Raw genomic sequence first — 10,995 nt, forward strand, 5'->3', positions numbered from 1 at the left:
TTCATGATCTTCATCTTCCACCTACTTCATCTCCTACTCTCTGGTGTGATAACCTCTCTGCCATTGCCCTGCCCTCTAATTCTGTGTTTCACACTCGGTCCAAGCATATTGAGGCTGATTGTCACTTTATTCGTGAAAAGGTTGCTGCCAAGAAAGTTGTTCTCAAATATGTTCCGACTAAGGATCAAATAGTAGATATTTTTACAAAGTCTTTGTCCAGCTCTCAATTTCGTTTTCTTCAGCACAAGCTTCTGGTTGCTCCCTCTCCCATTAGCTTGCAGGGGACTGATAACAATCTAGCTCAAGTCGTAAGTTTAGCAGCTCCAGCAATCATGCCTAGCTCAGCAGCTAAAGTCACAGCAGCTCAAGCAGCCACAACTAGCTCAGCAGCTGCAGCTCAGCGTAAAGCTTCAAGCTTAACCTGTTCAGTTAGATAGACTGTTAGTTAGTTACACTGTTAGTTAGTTACATATATTATTAGATTAGTTAGTTACAGATCTTGTGTAAATAAGGACTTGTAATCACAGATTAAAGAATAAGAAAGGTTTATTATCTTTCTTCAAGAATAACTGAAGATGACATTTTATCTTTTTAGAAGAAACAATTTATGGTTTTCCTCAAATGATGTGCAATCGTTCAATCTTTTCCTTCTCATTTAAATTAAGATTAAATGAATTTTGGTAGTATTATCGAATAAACTTTCTAGCTTCTATTTTTCAGCTCAATCTCCGAATTTATAAATTCTTAATCTTGGTTGATCGTGTTGTTGGCGGAGCCAGCATTGAAGATGGAGAAGTAGAGCTAATGCTTCATAGGTTTACATAGTACTTTTTTTTTCATTTTTTTTTCTTCCCAAACATTGACAGGTTACCATTATCTTTTATTGATATGACGCTTTGGAATAATTACCTTTCTTGCATACACAAGACGTACAATCTTTGACGACTCCAGAGGAGTTGGTGAAGCCCTTGATGAGATAGTGTGCGCTGAAAATAGATATGAAGGCCTCATGGTATGATATCTTTGCTGTTTTTTTAAAGGCATTTTGTTTGATATGTGGAAGGCAATATCCTTCATCTATAAACAAGAATGGCAAGGAAAATTCGTGCCATGCCTATCAAATAGAGGGCATTATGCCTATTTATCACATTTGAAGTCAACATTGGATGATTCTGTACAAACTAAAATATTCCTTCGCAGACAAATAATGAGTTTACACTCAAATGCAAGATTGATGAGTTTATATTTTGATAAATGACAAACAAAAAGATTAACTTGAAGATTTAATAGGATAATGTTCCTCATGTCAAAATTCAAGCTAATAATAGTAGCTAAAGGCATTGAAAACCTTTGGCTCAGATAGATTATTTACATGTCACCAAAGTTGCTCTTTCTAAATGGTTTTTTTTTAAAAAAAATTAAATTAAAAATATAGGCTTCTTATATTCATCTCATTCAAGATTACATGGGGAGTCGTGTTGTTGAAGGATAATCACGATTGTTTTTGATAACGTGTGTGGATGCATGCATGTAAATAGTTTACACTTTCATACTTAAAGATTTCACTTCATCGTTTTGTCTTTTTGTCAAAAAGTTTTCTTGCATAAATTCTGGTTTTGTTTACTTGATTGCTTATAGAAGAATTTCTTGTTCTTCTTTTTTCAATAGAAAAAAAGAATGGAATCTTTATTCCAATAGTTTTTGTTGGTATGTATTGTTGAAATTGATGGCCATCAAAAAACAAATTTTGGCTGCAAAGTTCTGAATTCCCAATTATCAAGTATCGAAACACTTCTTTGTTAGGTTCGAGGAAATTATTATATTAGAATCAACTAGCTAGGTGCTGGATCACTATGGCGCCGAACAACTGGCTAAGAAGTTTACTCACCTATTCTTTTAGCATGCACTCAGGAGGCATGATTGATTGGACTTACACAAAGGACCATATTTTTTTTTTTTTTTTGATTTAGCAAAGAAAATCTTTATTGATGATGAAGCCATACATTACATATGTGAGTTCAACAATAAGGATGAGAAAGAAAAAAGGAGAAAAAAGGATAACCAAACATAGTGTTGGTGAGAAACCAACACTAGCTCATAGGACCACAAACACTCCTAGCAGATCAGCAGAGTAGATCAACAGCCAAAAAATCCATTGCTGGAACAAAATCTGACCAAGAACAACACTCCATACACAAGACCAATGTAAAAGTCCACTACTGAGAGAACCTGTCCTCGGCTGAGCATAACATTCTAACAAAAACATACCACCACCAACAACCAGCAAGAGGCCATATATTATACCCAATAATCTGATGAGACAATTTATTTGACAAAAATTAGATGATTGGAAAGCTTCTCATTTGAGGATGGCAACAACCATGCAACCAAGCTATACTTTACCTCTTAATGTTGCATTAATCACTCTTCAAGTGATTTAATTACTTCACAATGAATTGCTCTCTCTCTCTCTCTCTCTCTCTCTCTCTCTCTCTCTCTCCTGACCTCAGTTTTACAGCAGTTGGATGATGGAAGTGTACTCCTTCGCTTGGCACATCTATATGAGGTAAAAGTCATTTCCATGACCCCCTTCATATTCCCATTAACAACGATAAAGTAAAATTAGTTTGGATATATTTACTACCACTACAAGAAAAAGCACTATTGGCGACTAAAAAATCACATTTCGTCGTTGAAAGTATAGCATTTGGCGACTAAAAATGCATTGGTAGCCAAAAGTAAAGATTTTTGGCGACTAAAAAAAATTAGTAGCCAAAAGTATAGGTTTTGGAGATTAAAAATCTGTTTGGTCGCCGATATATGTCTTTTAGTGACTAAAAAAATTTTAGTAGCCAAAAATAAGGCCTTTTGGCGACTAAAAATGCATTAGTAGCCAAAAAGTGAGGCATTCGGCGACTAAAAATCTGTTTGGTCGCCAAAAGTGAGTCTTTTACTGACTAAAAAAAAATTAGTAGCCAAAAGTGAAACATTTGGCGACTAAAAACATGTTTAGTAGCCAAAAAGTGAGTCTTTTTGGCGACTAAAAAGAAGTTTAGTCGCCAAAAGTGGTAATTTTAGCGCGGGAAATTTTTTTTTAACGACAAAAAAATAATTAGTAGCCAAAAGTATAGAATTGGCGACTAAAATTATGTTTAGTCGCCAAGTGGTCTCCTTTTTTTTCTACTAAATAATTTATTTTTACATAAATTATGTTCAATAAAAAATAATTATGTTTATATATATACTTTTATATTAATACGGGTCTAAGTACTATATAAATAATATATGTTGGATATATAGTCATATGATGTTATGGAGGCGTAGCGAAAGGAGTGTGTTGTATAAGGTTTATGATGTGGGAGGTTGATGGTTCAAATCTCCACAAGAGCAAGGTGTAATTTTCTTTTTTTTTTCGGAATGAGCTTTTGGCGACTAAATCTGTTTGGTCGTTGATTCCTTGAGTATTGACGACTAAAACATTAGTCGGTAAATGCATAATTTAAAAAAATATAATTGACTATTGGTGACTAAAAATTTAGTCGCCAAATGTATAATTTAAAAAATATAATTGACTATTGGCGACCAAAGTTTTAGTCGCTAAACACTTACTTTTTGGCGACTAAAAGTTTTTTAGTCGCCAATACGTTTGCCGACCGTTTTCCAGCGACCAAACCAGCGACTAAAAAATTTAGTCGGGGAAACTTAAAAACCGACTTTTGGCAACTAAAAATTGACTTTTGGCGACTAAAAATTTAATCGCCAAATGTGTTTTTTCTTGTAGTGTACTTAAAAACTCAAAATAGTCTTAACCTTCCTTTTTGTTTTTGATGCAAGTGTTATCTCGAGACATTTAGTTCCACGATTCCTTTTCTTGCTACTTTTCCCTTGGCCACCATGCCTTCTCAAACATTCTTGACTTAAATCTGTTATGGCCTTCCTCATATTTTATCCGTTGGATACATTTCTGTTTTTAGTATGTTGAACATGAAGTTTTTAAGTTAGGGTTATACATTGGCATTGTTGCCGAAATTCAAGAGAAGTTAATATTTGGTTGTGTTTTGAGAACTTGTTTTTATAGAAAAACTAGAAACTAGTTTGAAAAAGAAAGAGAAAATCATATGAAAATAATGAGTGTTTTTGCTCTTGTTTTTTTAATTTTTTTTGCCAAATTAGTTTTTGAAATTTTTTCAGAAAACAAATTCTAAAAACTCAACCAAACAGTATTGTCTGAGAGGAGAAATTAGCATGGGAAGGAGATGAATAGATTCTTCTCATAGATTCTAGACCAGACTATGTCATGACCCTTTTATTTTCAACTCTAAGAAATTAAGATGAAGGAAATACTATATGTTCCCATATTATGAGTCACAGATGTTTCTTTGAAGTGTTGACAGTATGTTGAAACTAGATGTTTATGTCATTTTCTGGATCTGTCAAGTAATATCTTAGATTCATAAAGGTGGCACTTAACAAATTGATAAAAGAAATTTCAGTCCACTTCACGGTTCAGTTCTCTCATCATTTTTTTCCTATCGTCCTCTCATACACTTCTTTCTTGCTGCAAATGTGATTAGGCAGGAGAAGATGCTGAGTACTCAGCATTAGCCAAAGTTGAATTGAAGCAGGTGTTTTCTGGAAAAATGGTATGTTGCACTTTTTTTTGTCTGCCTTCCTAGTCCCTATCACGCATAATATAAGCCTAGAATTTTTTTTTTGACTCGGAAAAATTTAGGTCCAGTCACAAGTACAACTCATATGGTAACATTTTTTGTTATTTGTCTTTGTTTTGGTTTTCAATTTTTTTTTTTTTTTTTTTTGTAAACTAGACACAAAAACTTGTTTGGTATATTATTTTTGTTTTCAAAAAAATGGAATTGATTTCAATTTTTATTTATTTATTTAGTTTTTGGAAACTTAAAAAAAGAAAGATGTTTTCGCCTATTTTCAAACAAGTTTTTACTCTTTTTCCCTCCTGCACCAGCTCTGGCAACCACCAACCACTACCTGCGAGCTCCGACCACCTTCCGATGATTGGACGGTCATTGCATGTTTCCTCCCGCCACCCCATGACCTCTGGCAACACTTTGGTCACTCTAGTGGCTAATAGCCACCACATCAGTCCACCTTCCATTGCTAGCCATCACCATTGACAACTCATCAAGCATTTTTCTATGAAGACTACTGTTGCACCTGCTGAAAATAGTGACTATGTTCAACGCCTTGAGATGCAAATAGCACAGCAAAATGAACAAATCGCAAGGTTTCAAAAGTTAGAGAAAAAACAAAGCAAGAAGATACAAAGTATCATAGAGTGTTTGAGGCAGAAAGGTATCACGGGAAATTTTGAGAGTGGGGAAAGTTAAGATTTTGATGGACAAGCTTCTTGGTTAGTATATTATGTTTCTATGTTAATTTAGTAGAAACTTTCTTTTTCAACTAGGGTAAAATAAAAAACTACTTTGACATTTAGGCATGAAAGGTCCTGGAAAAATAGTGAAATATGCATGTAAAGGCCCAGGAAACATCACAAACACTTTGAGACGGAGCAACATAACTTGTGCAAACTTACAGAACAAGTATGTTGCTCTCGATTTGAAAACTACTTTGAAAATTGCACTATTCCAATTCATTGGCACGAAAATAAGTCTTGGGGAGCGAGGGAGGGAGGGAGGAAGGGAGGGAGGGGGGGAAGCTTCAAATAGGCACGAAAAAGCTCTGGAAACATCATGAACACCTTGAGAGGAACCAATATAAATTGTGAAAACTTATAGAACAAGCACGAGACTCACAGAAATTTACCATTGTATTCCAAACTTATAGTAACCAATGTAAGTTGTGAAAACTTACGGAACTGACACGGGACTCTCGGCTTGAAAACTAAGTAAAAAAATCTATATATTAAATACTTAGGCTTGAGAATAGGCCATCAGGGGCCCAAAATCGTAAAACAACCACGAGAAGACCGGAGGAACACCCCGAACACCTTGGGAGGGACCAGTGTAAGTTGTGAAAACTTACGGAACTAGGAAGGGACTCTCAGTTTGAAAACTAAGTTAAAAAATACACTTTTTTCAATACTTAGGCTTGAAAGTAGGCCATTGGGAGCCAAAATCGTGAAACAGCCATGAGAAGGCCCGGGAAACACCCCGAACACTTCGGGAGGGACAAATGTAAGTTGTGAAAACTTATAGAACTAGCATGGAATTCCCAATTTTAAAACTAAGTCAAAAAATGCACTTTTCGAAAAATATTAAATTGTATATTTTATTGATAAAATAGTAATTGTCTTGCTCTTTTTTTTTTTTTAATTAGAGATTAGAGATAGACGTGCTTGGTAATCTGAAGAGCAGGAGCTTGCTCATTTTGTGCTTTTGTTAATATTACCTCACATGTATTTTGGTTGCGTTGTATAGTTTGTATTTTTGTATATATTAGGAGACATGTTTGGTAATCTGCACTTGATATTATATTTTTGTGGATATTAAGAGACGTGTTTTGTAATCTGCAGTTGATATTGTATTTTTGTGGATATTATAAGGCATATTTTGACTGTGGTATTTATGAAAATGAACAAGTTTTTATATTGATCTATTATAGATATTTTATTGAACATGTTATTAAAATGTGCAGGGAATTTTTAGTGAAAAATTAAAAATTACAAATATTATCCCCATTTTTAAAAATGTTAATTATTATTAGCGACAAAATAAAAAACTATTGCTATTAGTTTTCAAGCAACTTTTCTTGACGAATAATTTTGTCACTAATGATATAGTTCCAACAAATAATTTCGTCATATTTGCTAAATATTTCGTCACTAACTTGAAATATTTGGCGACAAAATTATTTTTGTCATTGAAGAATTTTGTTTTGTGCTCATTTCAGTGACAAATTTTTTTGTCACCTTAATCCATATCATTTGTTAATCCATATCACCTTAATCCATATCACTAATGATACATTTCGTCACTAAAACCTCTATCTTAATATTTTGTAAAGAAATATTTCGTCGCCAAAACAATTAAAAATAAAATGTTATTTAATTATAGTGACAAAAAATTCAACATTTAGAGAAGAAAAATTTCGTCGCCAAAAAAAAAAGGAAAAGGCGACAAAACAATTTTTCGTCACCAGGTACTTTCTGCGATGACCAATAGACGACGGACATGGTGACACAATTTTTTCATCACAGATCACTTTGGTGACGAAAATTTGATATTTGAAGACAAAATTAGACGGTCACCAAAGACTTTTTTTTATTGTAGTAGACATGGTATGAGAGGAGCAAGGAGGCCTCGATGGAGGCGTTGTTTTAAATGTGACATCGATGCCTGAACTTATTCGACAAAGCTCTAATGATCCAAATCTAAATCTCTTTCTATGTGTCTGCTGATGGGAGATGGATCAACCAATCTCAGAAATGCAACATTCTTTTCTCTTGAAGCTATACATGTAGAAACAACATCTTTTGCACAATGAATACACAATAATATACGCTATGTATAAATATAACACAAAAATATATTTCACCCAAGCAAAATGGCGCAACAGAGTCGTGGTGGGCCCATGAGTCAACTATTTTTCAACTTATTTGTTTAAATCCGCTTTGAATTTTTTTATAAAAAGCTTTCAATTTTTAACTTTATCAGATTGTCTAGTAGAGTAGAAATCAAAAGTGTAACTAAAAAATTTTAAAAAAATTATTAAAGACAAAAAAGTTAATGCTAAAGATTCACTTCTTTCTCAAAATCAAAAGGATTAAAAAATTAAGTTGAAAAATAGTTGACTTTTTAATTGTTTTTTTTAAAAAAAAAATTATTAGTGAAGTGTTTTAGATTTTCTCAAAATTATTTTTTACTTTTGAGATTTCTCTTCATAGTAGTAAGGATAGACGCAGGAATGTGCAAGGAATCTTAATTGCCAAGGGTCTTGTGGAGAATGTAGTGGTGGTCATTAGAAAAGAGGGTATGATTATGTTAGTTAAACTAGTTATTGGAGGGAATATAGTAAACATTATTAGTGCATACGTCCCTCAAGTAGGATTAGATGATCAGACTAAGAGGGATTTTTAGAATCAAATGGATGAGATCTTACAGGAGATACCCGTAGGAGAGAACTTGATTATAAGTGGAGATTTTAATGGCCATGCAGGCATAGATAAACTACGCTATGAAATGGTGCATGGTGGATACGGTTTTGGTGACAGAAATGAGGCTGTAGAGAGTATCTTAGATTTTGCTTTGGCTTCAGACCTGGTAGTGGCCAATACTATGTATAAGAAGAGGGAGGAGCATTTGATAACCTTTAAGAGTGGGTCAATTAAGAGCCAAATAGATTACTTCTTAGTGAGAAAAGTGGACTACCTAAAATGCAATGATTGTAAGGTGATTCCTGGAGAGAGCCTGACCACTCAACATAGGATTTTGGTACTAGAGTTATGTCAAGCAAGGAACGATGGTAGGCGTCACAGGACGAGATGGTGGGACCTAAAAGGGGATAAGTTAGAAATATTTATGAATAGAATGGATAAGAAAGGTACTTGGGACTTGGAAGATGATGCTAACACTATGTGGAACTCGATAGCCAATTGTATAAGGAGAATCTCAAAGGAAGTGCTTGGAGAGTCGAAAGGAACGGGACTCAACTCTAGGGAAACTTGGTGATGGAGGGAGGAGGTTCAAGTGGTAGTTAGGGGGAAAAAAAGTGCTTTAAAAAGTGGTAAAATTGATAGAACTGAGAAAAACCTTAAGAGCTATAGATTGGCTAATAAGGAGGTTAAGAAAGTAGTGAGAGAGGCTAAGTTGAAAGCTTATGATGACCTATGCACTAGACTAGATAGTAACAAGGGTGAGAAGAGGGTATACAAACTTGCTAAGATACGGGAGAGAAAAACAAGATATTTTAATCAAGTTAAGTGCATTAAGAGTGAGGATTCTAAGGCATTGGTGTAGACGTGCCCGAACGTCACGGCTCCACGCGCGAAGGTCTGAAATCCGTTTTGTTCATTAGCTACTACAGTTCGGACTCAATGTCACGGTTCTGAATCTAATCTCGCAAAGTGCAATGCAAGACCTATAAATCACCAAAGAGTCCAAATCCGGCAAATCATTTTGGAAAACTAATTTTTATAAAGAAGTGTCAAACATGGACTGCTTTGCCAGATACAGAGTCGTCACCTAAATGTTTTTGTTTTGGAAAAGTTAGGAAACCCTGACTCGTGCCTAAGGCTACGTGTCCGTCATCACCAAAGTTGCCTCGGCTCGGGAACTTGGGTACGAGAGGGGAAGGTCATGCAATGAGCACCCCCGCTCGCCCGATCAAAGATCGGCCTTTACTAAGCATGATATTTTATTTTTGAAAACACGTGTTCTTATTCCGGTTTATTAGTTAGCTTCCTACGTGATGAGCACAACATACAAGTATAGACTAGATCGCCTAAGTTGGAACAAAACATCTCATATTTGTTTGAAAGTGGTTTGAAGGTGCTACTCGCAAGTAGGCTAAGTCGTGGATTTGCCACCCTCAAGTGGGCTTAGAAAACATGATTTTGCCACTCTCCAGTGGGCTTAAAACTTGTATTTTGATGAATTGTTCCAATTCAAGCAGTCCAACCTTCACCTACAGGCATTCAAGCAGTTATATCAAATAAGCAGTTAGCATCATGGCAAGCATGCTATCATGGCAACACTCACACTCATGCAAGATGCTAAAGCATAAAAGCGTACCTAGTACTCCGAGCCAAAATAATAGCTAGTTAGTAATCAATGCATGATCCTAGTTCATGTTAAGATGGCTAATGCAACACATGCAAAATGCAACTAGAAATAGGCTCGGCTATTCTGAGATGGCATATGAGATGCAATTTGATAACATGCTGTTGAACACATATTCAAGTAAATGTATTGAAATACAATGTGGTTTGTATGATGCGCCGAGTCCGGTGCATACAAGACAGATGAATGAATGCAAACATGCAAGCATAAGGATGCTAATCAAAATATGACCTAGAACTAACCATCGTAAGCGGTTAAGTAAAAGGGAGAAAGACGTGGGATTGGAAGACATTCACACACTCACGCACACTTATTACAAAATTTGCCCTCTCGACAGAGGGTCCAAATAAATAATACAAGCTAGCTACGCTAAGCTATTCTAACTAATCTAATAATCTAATTAGGCTAATTATTACAACACCGAATTGAAAATTAGCTATGCTAAGCCAATCAAGAATTTACAATAATGAATTAAATTAACTAACACATTAACTAATTAATTACAAATTAACTGACTATACAAAGCAGTTAAAACGGCCTTGAAAAGAGGGGCACGTGCATGCTCGGTCGGCTTCGCTCGGAAATCCGTTGCCATGCCTCATGTTGCATCTGTTTGCACTGTTTTAGACTGCTGAAAACTGTGCCAACTTCTGAAACACTTCTGATCCACCTCATGGATATGCTGAGAGGTCATCGGCCAAGAGGTAAGGCCATCGGCCAAGAGATGAGGGTCATCGACTAGTTTTGAAGCTATCTGCCAAACATTTATAGCCGATCGGCACACCAGATAGCCGATCGACCATCTCTTCCTACAAACTGCTCCTTTTGCTGCAGCGGAGCACAAACAGAGGCATGGCAATGTATTTGCAAGAAAATGTTGTGCAACTACACCCCTTATCATGTCTAAGGCTCAAAGGTGTGTAGTGCTTGGCTCTCGAGCCATCAATCACGCATTACGATGCATGATGGCCAAAGAGGCCGAGTTGCACAATTCAATGTGGATGAAATGCACAAAAACACATAAATGTCTTAAACTCCATCATGTTGGATCAAGAGTGTCAGCGACCGAGGATTGAGGCACGTTTCATCACTTCAAGTATGAAACATCCCTCGTTCCTCGTGTTTGGCTTGACATCGAAACCAAACACAATGCAATGCATGCAACATGGAGATGTTATACAATGCAACATAAGCATGCCAAATGCAATACAACAAATATGTA

At 35.5% G+C, this 10,995-nt stretch overlaps 1 long non-coding RNA gene across 1 annotated transcript; it reads left to right on the forward strand.

Annotated features, from left to right (window-relative positions):
• Window positions 1-2,473: 2,473 nt before the first annotated feature.
• LOC145824744 (uncharacterized) lies at window positions 2,474-5,646 on the forward strand. The gene is made up of 3 exons (XR_014366819.1): window positions 2,474-2,566; window positions 4,575-4,643; window positions 4,982-5,646. It is a non-coding gene; the product is annotated as an uncharacterized LOC145824744 (long non-coding RNA).
• Window positions 5,647-10,995: the final 5,349 nt, after the last annotated feature.

This window comes from Camellia sinensis, chromosome 4, assembly GCF_055761805.1.
Source record: "Camellia sinensis isolate YWXY chromosome 4, ASM5576180v1, whole genome shotgun sequence".
Taxonomy (NCBI): domain Eukaryota; kingdom Viridiplantae; phylum Streptophyta; class Magnoliopsida; order Ericales; family Theaceae; genus Camellia; species Camellia sinensis.